General features: G+C 43.9%; 1 pseudogene; it reads left to right on the top strand.

The window, feature by feature from the left end:
- The first annotated feature begins 1,326 nt into the window (after positions 1-1,326).
- The window catches only part of LOC102813447, a 20,969-nt pseudogene continuing 11,685 nt past the window's right edge, over positions 1,327-10,610 (top strand).

Raw genomic sequence — 10,610 nt, 5'->3', positions numbered from 1 at the left:
TATATATGCCCTTCGAATGCCTGAGTGAGCCGAGGAGGGGGCACCACACATTATCAGTACTAAAGGCCCTCACATGCTTAATTGTGGCCCTGGGAAGTCGCTGTCCACATGAGGCCGCGGACAGAGCCCTGAGAGTGCCCATCTTCACTAGCAGGAGGCCGGGAGAGGAGGCAGTGCCAGGTCTCTGCGGTCAGCTGGTCTGCAGACATCACCAGGACGAGTTGGGCACCTAGGACAAGTGGCTGACAGACGACCAGGGACAACCGTTACCAAAATTCTTGCAGCTCCTCAATTCGCGGGTTCGCAGCCTGGTTCCGGCTTGGCGAGGGCTTGGTCTAACCGCCCCTACCGCGCCGAGATCGCAGCACGAGCGTGCATTTCGAGGATGAAACTGCTGCCCAAAGAGGTGGCACGCTCCTTGGCCGAGGTCCGCCACTGGGAAGAGCAGTTCTAGCCTCCAGCCCGGAGCCACAGAGCCGGCGGAGTGGGGATTCATGCCTGACTTTCCCGAGGGCTTTTCCCACAGAAACGCAGATCAAGGTGGTAGTCTCCGCCTGGGGTCTTCGTGCACTCCAGCTCCAGAAGGCTTTTCTAGAGGATGTGTGTGTGCGCGCGCGCGGTATAAAGGGATGGACAGCTGCGCTGCGGCTGTTTAGTGCCAGAGCCCGAGGCAGGGTCTGGTTTCTTGGCAACGCGTCCCTGGCCCATGTTGTGTCCCCTCCCCCATTGAGGTTCTTCGGGAGTCAGAGTTCAGGGACTGGAGCACGAGGACCAGGTGGCCTGTGGGGGTGGGGGTGGGCCGGGGGGAGACCTGTAGGCGGAGCAGGCGTGGAAGGAGTTGACTCCAGGGTGTCCCAGCTGCTGGCAGGCGTTTCCCGGGCCCTGCGGGGCTACAGCCAAGGATGTAGGGGCGGGGAGGGCCGGAGTAGGGGGGCGACAAGTCGATTTCCTCCCAGCCTCCGCCTGCTTCGGCTGAAACGAGTCTTTCCGGTGGGGCTGCCCAGCCCGGGTCGGCGCCGCCCAGCCTTTCTTGGTCCCGCCCAGCCAGGGGCAAGCTCCGGAACCCGGCCGGAAGGTGGAGCCCTTGGAGATGCTAGCGAGCCTGGATCCTGGGTCCCAGCCGGGTTTCGTGAGAGCCACGGATACCCTGACAGTAGTAGGTTTTGGAGAAGCTTTCCAGATGATTCTGAGAATCATATTCGTCTGGCACTATCGTTTTACATTTTGGGGAAGCTGAAGCAAACACAAACTCCGAGGGATGGACAGAGCCGGCTCGAAGGGAGAGTGCCTGGCCTTATGAAAATTAGGAAGATGCATTTTACCTCGATGGAGGAGCGGAGATTTAGCTTAAATCCAATGCAAGTCTCCTCCCAGCCTCGCGCCAACATGGTCTCCAATGCCTGTCTGGTTGTTCAAAATCGCAGTTTGCAAAGACCCAAATGGAAAGTAGAGAACCCAGGCGTGTTCTTTTATCTGCTCAACCTTGAGTCAAACTTGCAATCAGATCAAGAAACTTGGTCAGTATCTCAAAATAATGAAATCAATTGCAGATTTTACTTTTTTACTTGGCATTTCCTTTGGATAGTCTCGTTCCTGGGAGTGAAAGATTATAAACCATTGTTTTAAATTCTGTCCTGATTAGCATCCTTCCTCAATTCAGAATTTCCCTGAAGCTGGATCTTTGCGGTTCCAGGTTTATGACTTTCTTAAAGTGTAATTTGGCGAATTTTTATCTATTCCTCAAATTAGAAAATCCCTTAATTACAGGAGAAAACATTTTCAAAGAGAAAGGCTGGACCTTTAGAACAAGCCCTAGAGCAATACATCTTAAGAAAAATCTCAGGGCATGCAGGCCCTCAGCAAACGCGGGAAGAATCAAGCAGGAAGGACTTTTTTTTTGCAGCCTCCAGGCCCACCGTCTTCCAGTTAATTCTTGGCTAGAATATAAAGAATAAATGAAGGTTGTTCTCCTGCAAATGATTCTAACTCGAGAAAAAGCATGGTCTTGGTTAAATTGTTTTAAAATAGGACTTGAATCTCTGGGTGGCCAAATAGTAGATGAGGGGAAGTTTCTCTTTCTACAAGAATTTCCAGCAAATAAAATGAAGGAACAATAAAAATAATATCATCACTTTGCATCCCTGAGTGAATGGGTCCAGGTATCATCAGCAGGAGCTACCAGTATCACAAAGAAAGAAAAATCAGACATTTTTATGCCTTCTAATGGAAAAGCAGTTTTGACAACCTCTCCCCCTGTCTCCAGTTCTCCCCAAACACAAGTCAAACCTGAGTCTAGCTCAAATCACATCATGTCTAGATCAACTACCAATTTACAGGAAATACAAAGCAACATGTTGTTAAGTGCTGTCGAGTCGGTTCTGACCCATAGCGACCCTGTATAGGGTTTCCAAGGAGACACTGGTGAGCTTGAACCACCAACCTTGTAGTTCAAACGACTTTGCAGTCTGGCACATTAACCCACAGTGCCACACCAGGATTCCATGAGGGGGACTTCATCAGAACATTCCAGATCATATGAAACTATAGGACAAATGACCCATTCTTCAATAATTGATTGCAATGAAACAATCACATTTTGATCCTGAATTAAGTAAATGTTAGATAAAAAGAGAAAAGTGTTAACATTCATAGGGCATTTATAAATTTGAACACTGACAGGATGTTTCATATTAATGAGTATTATTAAATTTTTAAAGTATTTCTTTAAATCATCTTTTGGAAATACCCACTAACATACTTACCAATACGTGACATGATATCTCAGATCTATTTCTAAGTAGTGTCATATCATAGAGGCAAGAAAAGTGGATCAGATATAGACGAAGCAATATTGGGCATAATGGGTCCATGGCTGTTTATTATATCATTCTGTTTTTTATTATATTTGAAAGTTTCTATTGTAAAATAAGATAGGATACCAAAATAGGTGGTCAATAACTGGCAAATGCATATGGATGGGAGATATTCATCACAGATATGCTTAACTGTTTCACCCTATGGCATCCCCAAACTTATAAACTGGTAAACGGGCATATTGGAGCCTGACTGAAAACCACCTAGGCTGTCTTAGGACAGCCTCTGTCTTGCTCTGCCAATGGCTTGCTCCATAATGCTGGTCATGCCATTTCTCACTCATCCATTCTGCAAATGTTACTGAGGACTTTGTGTCTGCTCTGATCCCGGAAATCACGCGGCTAATACTCTAGAGTAGAAAAGGAGGACGCTGTCAAATGAAAGTATGGGAACCTTCACAGAAGAGTTCATGTTTGATGTGAGTCCATCGCAGGAAAACAAATGTTCCCTGGGAACATTCCCTGGGAGGTGTCATCTCACCTGTAAGATAAGGGGCTTGGACTAAAATTACAATTGGGACCCCTTTAGTCCCAAAAGAACAGTTTCTGTGATTCTAATCTGCGTTTAACCAAGTGTTTCTTCCGTGTGTGTCTCTCTAGGGAGTTGAGTTGAAAGACCCCCATCCCCCACCCCACTCTCCACCCCCACCACCATGACCGTCCTTTCTTTATCCCTGATTTTGTTTGCTGGAGCAATCAGACTTGAACTGTTGGTCTTTGATTTCTGAATTACGTTTGAAGACTGAAGCTTGATCATGTCAGCCAGTCCATAATAACTTCTTAGGATGTGGTCTCTTGAAGCACTTTGCTCAGTGACCTTAGCTACCTTATGCTGGTTAGTGTATTCAACCTTAGTTGTTGTTGTTGGCGGCTAATGTGCCGTGGAGTCAGTTCTAACTCATAGTGACCCTGAATAGGATCTCTGAGCCTGTAAATCTTTACAGGAGCAGAAAGCCTCATCTTTCTCCTGAGGAACAGCTGGTAGTTTCGAGCTGCTGACCTTGAGATTAGCGGCTTGATTTGTAACCACTCTGCTATCAGATAAAGATCATTTACTCTTCAAAACATGGGTCCCTATAGTAGAGACTCCCTTCCAGTGGCTCTAATCTTCCTTTCTGTTGTTGTTATGTGGCGTGGAGTTGGTTCCGACTCATAGCGACTCTGTACAGGGTTTCCGAGGCTGTTTCCGGGAGCAGAAAGCCTCATCTTTCTCCCGCGGAACAGCTGGTAGTTTCGAACTGCTGACCTTGAGGTTGGCAGCCTGACTCGTAACCACTACGCTACCAGAGCTCCTTTGTGTAGGACTTATAATATAAGGTAGAGCAAGACCTGGCCTTTGGGACAAGCTAGTCCACTCTGATATTCTACCACAGCAGATGTGACTGTATTTGTTATGTTTATTCTTTTAACCTCAGTTTTTAATGGGTGCTTCTACCATAGAAACAAAAAAACAATGTCTGAAGTTTTTAGAGAAACAAAATCTGTAATTGGGTTGCTATGTTTGTTGAATGGATTTACCTGGCTCTGATGCAGAGTCAAGACATCATATTCTTAAGACCTGTAGGATAAGCACTGGACTTCTAACTGTGCTAACGACAAGGTTGGCAGTTCAAACCCACCAGCTGCTCTCAGAAACCCAGTACAGGGTCGTTGTGAGTTGGAACCAACTTGACTATTCACAACAACAAGTATTTTATAATGTGATCTAGAGTCTGGCAAAGGTCTGGTAGAGACTGCACTGGTTCTTGCTGCTATAAACCAAAGATCCACCTCACTGTGGAAAAATACTGGAAAGTTACTTGTGATACATCATACATTTACAACGGTTGTTCGAAAACTTCTTAAATGAATTTATTGGGATAATTCACCTTAATAGAAAGATAGAATGTTCTACTCTTTCCAACCAGCTGAAACAATTTGTACTTTTTCTCCCCAACAAGATGAAACTTATTACTATAAAACCAGTATCCTAAATCTTATTTTTTTTTGGTACTAATCATTATAATGATTAGTCAAGAAATAAAGCAACAGGTTTGCATTAGGCAAATCTGCTGCACAAGACCTTTTTAAAGTGTTGAAGAGCAAAGATGTCAGCTTGAGGACTAAGGTGCACCTGACCCAAGCCATGGTATTTTCAATAACCTTATATGCATGCGAAAGCTGGACAGTGAATTAGGCAGACCGTAGAAGAATTGATGCTTTTGAGTTATGGTGTTGGAGGAGAATATTGAAAGTGCCATGGGCTGCCAAAAGAACCAACAGATCTATGTTGGAAGAAGTGCAGCCAGAATACTCCTTGGAGGCCAGGATGGCCAAACTTCATCTCTCATACTTCGGACATATTGTCTGGAGGGACCAGTCACTGGGGAAGGATATCATGTTTGGTAGGGTGCAGGGTCAGGAGCTCTGGTAGCGTAGTGGTTACAAATCATGCTGAGAACCTTAAGGTCAGCAGCAGTTTGAAACTATCAGCTGTTCCATGGGAGAAAGATGAGGCGTTCTGCTCCTGTAAAGATTTACAGCCTCAGAAACCCTGTACAGGGACGCTATGAGTCAGAACCGACTCCACGGCACATAACAACAACAACCAGATGGAGGGTCAGAGAAAAATAGGAAGATCCCCAGCGAGATGGATTGGCAAAATGGCAGCATCGATGGACTCAAGCATGGCAACAATTGTGAGGTTGGCCCAGGATTGGGCAGTGTTTCGTTCTGTGTGTATAGGTTGCTATGAGTCAGTACCAACTTGTTGGCACCTGACAACAAAAACAATCAACAACAACAATCATCATTAGGGAGTCCTGGTGTGGCTCTGTGGGTTAATTCTCTGGACTGCGAAGTCAGTGTGAACCGCAAGGTCAGCAGTTCAAGCTTACCAGCTGCCCCTCAGAAACCCTATACAGGGTCACTATGAGTTGTAACCAACCCCATAGCCCTTAACACCAAAAATAACAATCATCCTTATAGTTGAGGTATTATGCTAAAGCAGTAGTTGAGACTTCTAACCCTGTCAGCATAACTGGATCAAACCAAATCTCATACCTTGAGCAACTAGAAAAGCTGGCAAAAAAACAAACCTGTTTGAGGGCATCAGATAGCTGCCCAGACAGTGAGGCTTGAGGGTACAAAGTCCTAGAAAGAAGAGAGGTGAACCCGAGATTTGGCAGGTCTTTTCCCCTGCAAAATGTATTTAATTTCAGAAGTAGTAACTTAAAAGCTGAGAAGCTGAACACAGCTTTGGCACTCTCAGGGAGGCCTTGTTAGTGCATTATGGTTTTATAATGTGATCTAGAGTCATCATGGGACATCATGAAAGGCTGCACCATCCTCACGGTCGGGGTTATGTTTGTACCCACGGTTGTCACTGTGTCAACCCTCTCGCTGGGACTCTTCCTTGTTTTTTTACCTCTGACCCTCTGCTTTACCAAACATGATGTCCTTTTCCAGGGACTGGTCCCTCCTGACAACTTGTCCACAGTATGTGAGACCAAGTCTCATCATCCTTGCTCCCAGCAAGTATGCTGTCTGTACTTCCTCCAAGACAAATTTCTTTGTTCTTTTGGCAGTCTGTGGTATAGTCAGTATTCTTTCCCAACACCACAATTCACAGGCTTGGATTCTTTTCCGATCTTCCTTATTCATTGTCCAGCTTTCATATGCATACCATGTGACTGAAAATAGCACTGCTTGGGTCAGGTGTGCATTAGTCCTCAAAGTAACACTTTAATGAGGTCTTTTGCAGAAGATTTGCCCAAAGCAATAGGTTGCTTGATTTCTTGACTGCTGCTTCCGTGAGCATTGATTGTTGATCCATGTAAATTAAAACCTCTAGCAACATCAGTCTTTTCTGTTTATCACAATGTTAATTGGTCCAGTTGTGAGAGTTTTTGTTTTCTTTACATTTGTGTTGTCATCCATACTAAAGATTGTATTCTTAGATCTTCATGAGTAAGAGCTCCAAGTCCTCTTTACTTTTAGCAAGCAAGGTTGTATCATCTGTATATCACAGATTGTTACTGAGCCTTCCTCCAATCCGGATGCCACGTTCTTCTTCATACATATAGTCTAGCCTCTCCGTTTATTTGCTCAGCATATGGATTGAGTAAGTATAATGAAAGGATACAATCCTAGCACACACCTTTTCTGATTTTAAACTTCACAGTATCTCCTGGTTCTGATCAAACGACTGCCTCTTTGTCCATGTACAGGTTCTGCATGAGCACAATTAGGTGTTCTGGAATTCCCATTCTTCACAATGCTATCCGTAGTTTGTCACGATCTACACAGTCTAATTCCTTTTCACAGTCACTAAAACACACGATAATATCTTTCTGGTATTCTCTGACGCCAGCAATTCAATGGCTTGAATTTTTGGCAGCTCCTTATAGATGTACTGCTGTAAATGTTTTTGAATTATCGTCAGCAAAATTTTACTTGCATCTGATATTAATGATAGTGTTAGATAATTTTTCACATTCTGTAGAGTTACTTACTTTATGATGAGTACAAATATGGATCTCTTCCAGTCAGTTGGCCAGGTAACTGTCTTCCAGGTTTCTTGGCATAGACTGGTGAGTGCTTTCAGCACCACATCAATTTGTTGAAGCATTGCATTTGGCATTCCATCAACTACTAGAGTGTTGTTTTTTTTGTTTTTGTTTTTGCTAATACTTCTTCCTTCAATACCATTAGTTGTTGATCATATGTTACGTCCTGAAATGATTGAACGTAGACCAATTATTTTTGGTATAATGACTTTGTGTATTCCTTCATATTCTTTTGACTATTTTTCATATACAACATGAGACATAAGAATTAGGCATATGAAGAAAGCTACAATGACCCAAACAAAATATATAGAGAGAGACATTAAGAACTGACTATAGGAAGTCCTGGTGTGGCACTGGACTGCTAACCACAAGGTTGGTGGTTCAAACCCAACAAGTGTTCCTTGGAAACCGTATACAGGGTCACTATGAGTCAGAACTGACTCGAAAGCACATAATAACAGGAACAATAACACAGGAAGCCCACATATTTGAGTTACCAGGTACAGAATTCGTTAAAACTTCTGCTTGATATAGTCAAGGAAATAAAAGATAAGAGATTTTCAGCAGAGAATGAACATATCAAAAAAAATCAAATGGAAGTTCTACAACTGAAAAATACAATTAAAATTAATAACCCATTAAAACCAAACCACACCCATTGCCCTTAAGTTGATTCTACCTCATACTGGCCCTGTAGGGCAAACTAAAACCGTTCCATAGGGTTTCTGAGACTGTAAATCTTTATGGGAGCAGACAGCCTCATCTTTCTCTCACAGAGCAGCTGGTGGGTTTGAACCCTGACCTTTCAGTTAGCAGATCAACACGTAACTGTGCCACAATTGTTAAGTGCTGTCAAGTTGGTTCTGACTCATAATGACCCTGTCAGAGGTTTCCAAAGAGCAGCTGGTGAGTTTCAAACTTACTTTATGAGCCAGTGCTTTACCCCACAACACCACACCAGGACTCCACACAATTGTTAAGTGCCGTTGAGTTGGTTCTGATTCAGAGTTAACTGTGTATAGGGTTTCCAAGGAGCAGCTGGTGAGTTTGAACTGATGACCATGTAGTTCAAACTGACCTTGTGGTCCAGTACTTTATCCAGCAGCGTCACACCAGGACTCCATTAGATTAAACAGATTAGACACCACGTGAATAGGAAAATGTATCCGGTGAAAATATCCAGACAAAATGATGGAAAATACAGAAAGAGTACAATACAGATCCTGCTGTGGTGCTGTGGGTTAATGCACTGGACTGCAAAGTCAGTTTGAACTGCAAGGTTGGTGGTTCAAACTCACCAGCTGCTCCTTGGAAACCCTATACACAGTTACTATGCTTTGGATCAGAACCGACTCAACGGCACTTAACAGCAACAACAATGATACATATGGAACATAATAGAAAGTTCTACCATACGTGTTATTGAATTTCCAGAAGAAGAAGAAGAGAGCGAGAATAGAATAGAAGAAATATTTGAGCAGATAATGGACAGGGGTTTTCAAAAATTAATGGAAGACATCAAAACTAAGTCCAAAAGCCTCGAAGAACCCCAAGCAGCATAAATACAAGGAAACCACATGGCAATACATTATATTAGAACTGCTGTAGGCTGAAGACTTAAGCCATCACTCAGCTTAAAAGCAGCCACAGGCAAAGACAAATAAAACATCTGCAATGAAGCAATAATAGGAGAGAAACTAACTTTTTAACAGAAACCATAGAAAGCCAAAAGACAAGAAAACAGCATCTTTACAGTGTTGAAAAGCTAACCAAGAATTCTAAAACCAGTGAAAATATTCTTTAAGAATGCTTTAAGATAGCTCATAGGACAAAGGCCTCTACCAGTAGACCCTCATGGGATTTTGGACTTTAGGGTCATGCAGATCTGCTGGACCTTGGTCCAAGGAGTTCTAGTAATGGACCAAATATGTTATTGTTGTTGTTATTACGTGCTGTCAAGTTATTTCTGACTCATAGTGACCCTGTTTCTGAGGGTTTCTGCGGCTGTAAATCTTCAGGGGAGCAGAAAATCTCATCTTTCTCCTGCAGATCGGCTGGTGAGTTTGAACTGCTGACCTTGTGGTTAGGAGTCCAGGGGTTATCCTACAGTGTCACTCCAGTGCTCATCGGGGACTGAATCTCGCCACGCCCAAATGTGGTATTCCAAAGGAACCAGGAATCGAAATGGTTCATGGCCTTCCAGTTTCTCCATGGACTCATTATTACAGTGCACTCCCAGGGTACAGTAAGTGCCTGCATTGCTTCCCAGCCCATGAAGAAGGTGGGCAAGATCAGCCTCCACTTCCTGGGCACCCTGACTCACAGTGTAGCAGATCTTACCATCTGGAAGAGGCTGTTGGCTCAGCAATGTCAAATTGATGGACTTTGAACAAGGATCTCATCTTGGTAGCAGCTGCCTCCAAGCTGCTCATCAACATGATATATCAGTATAAAGGCATGGGCTGTCAATGGACACCATGATTGTGGCTGGGGTAAGAGAGGCCCCGGTCTCTACTATGTGGACAGTGAAGGGAACCAGGTGTCAGAAACCACCTTCTCTGTAGATTCTAAATCTATATAAGTCTATGGGGTTATGGGTAGGGGCTACTACTATGACCTGGAAGTGAAACAAGCCTATGATGTAGCCCATCAGCCACTGACCAAGTCAATTAAAGAGCTGTGTACTCAGGAGGGATGACTAACCTCTACCATGTCCGGGAGGGTGGCTGGATCTGAGTCTCCAGTGATATATCATGTTCCCGATCTCTGTGATAAGAATAGTGGACCTACCCACAAATGGAGCAGGGGTGTGGCTGCGGGTATTTCTTGGGGTGAGTATCATTGTTAATAAGAGCACAGTACCCCATCTGATAGTGCAGTGGTCCCTAATTGTATTGTCGTTTTTTCCACCCGCCCCCCAGCTCATGTATGTTATGAGTAGTTAATGAGTTAGTGCAGAGGAAACTATTTGTTTTATTTTCTTTGCTGCTAACATTATACTGTTGTTGTTGTTAAGTGCTGTGGAGTTGGTTCCGACTCATAGCAACTCTGTATAGGGTTTCTGAGGCTTTAAATCTTTGTGGGAACAAATAACCTCATCTTTTTCCCTTAGAACAGCTGATGGGTTTAAACCACTGACTATGTGGTTTGCAATCCTGTGTTTATCCTACGGAGCTACTAGTCCTTA

This window comes from Chrysochloris asiatica, unplaced genomic scaffold (assembly GCF_000296735.1).
Source record: "Chrysochloris asiatica unplaced genomic scaffold, ChrAsi1.0 scaffold00104, whole genome shotgun sequence".
Lineage (NCBI taxonomy): Eukaryota > Metazoa > Chordata > Mammalia > Afrosoricida > Chrysochloridae > Chrysochloris > Chrysochloris asiatica.
Note: the sequence above shows the minus strand (reverse complement) of the source record. Positions and strands in the feature narration are given on the sequence as shown.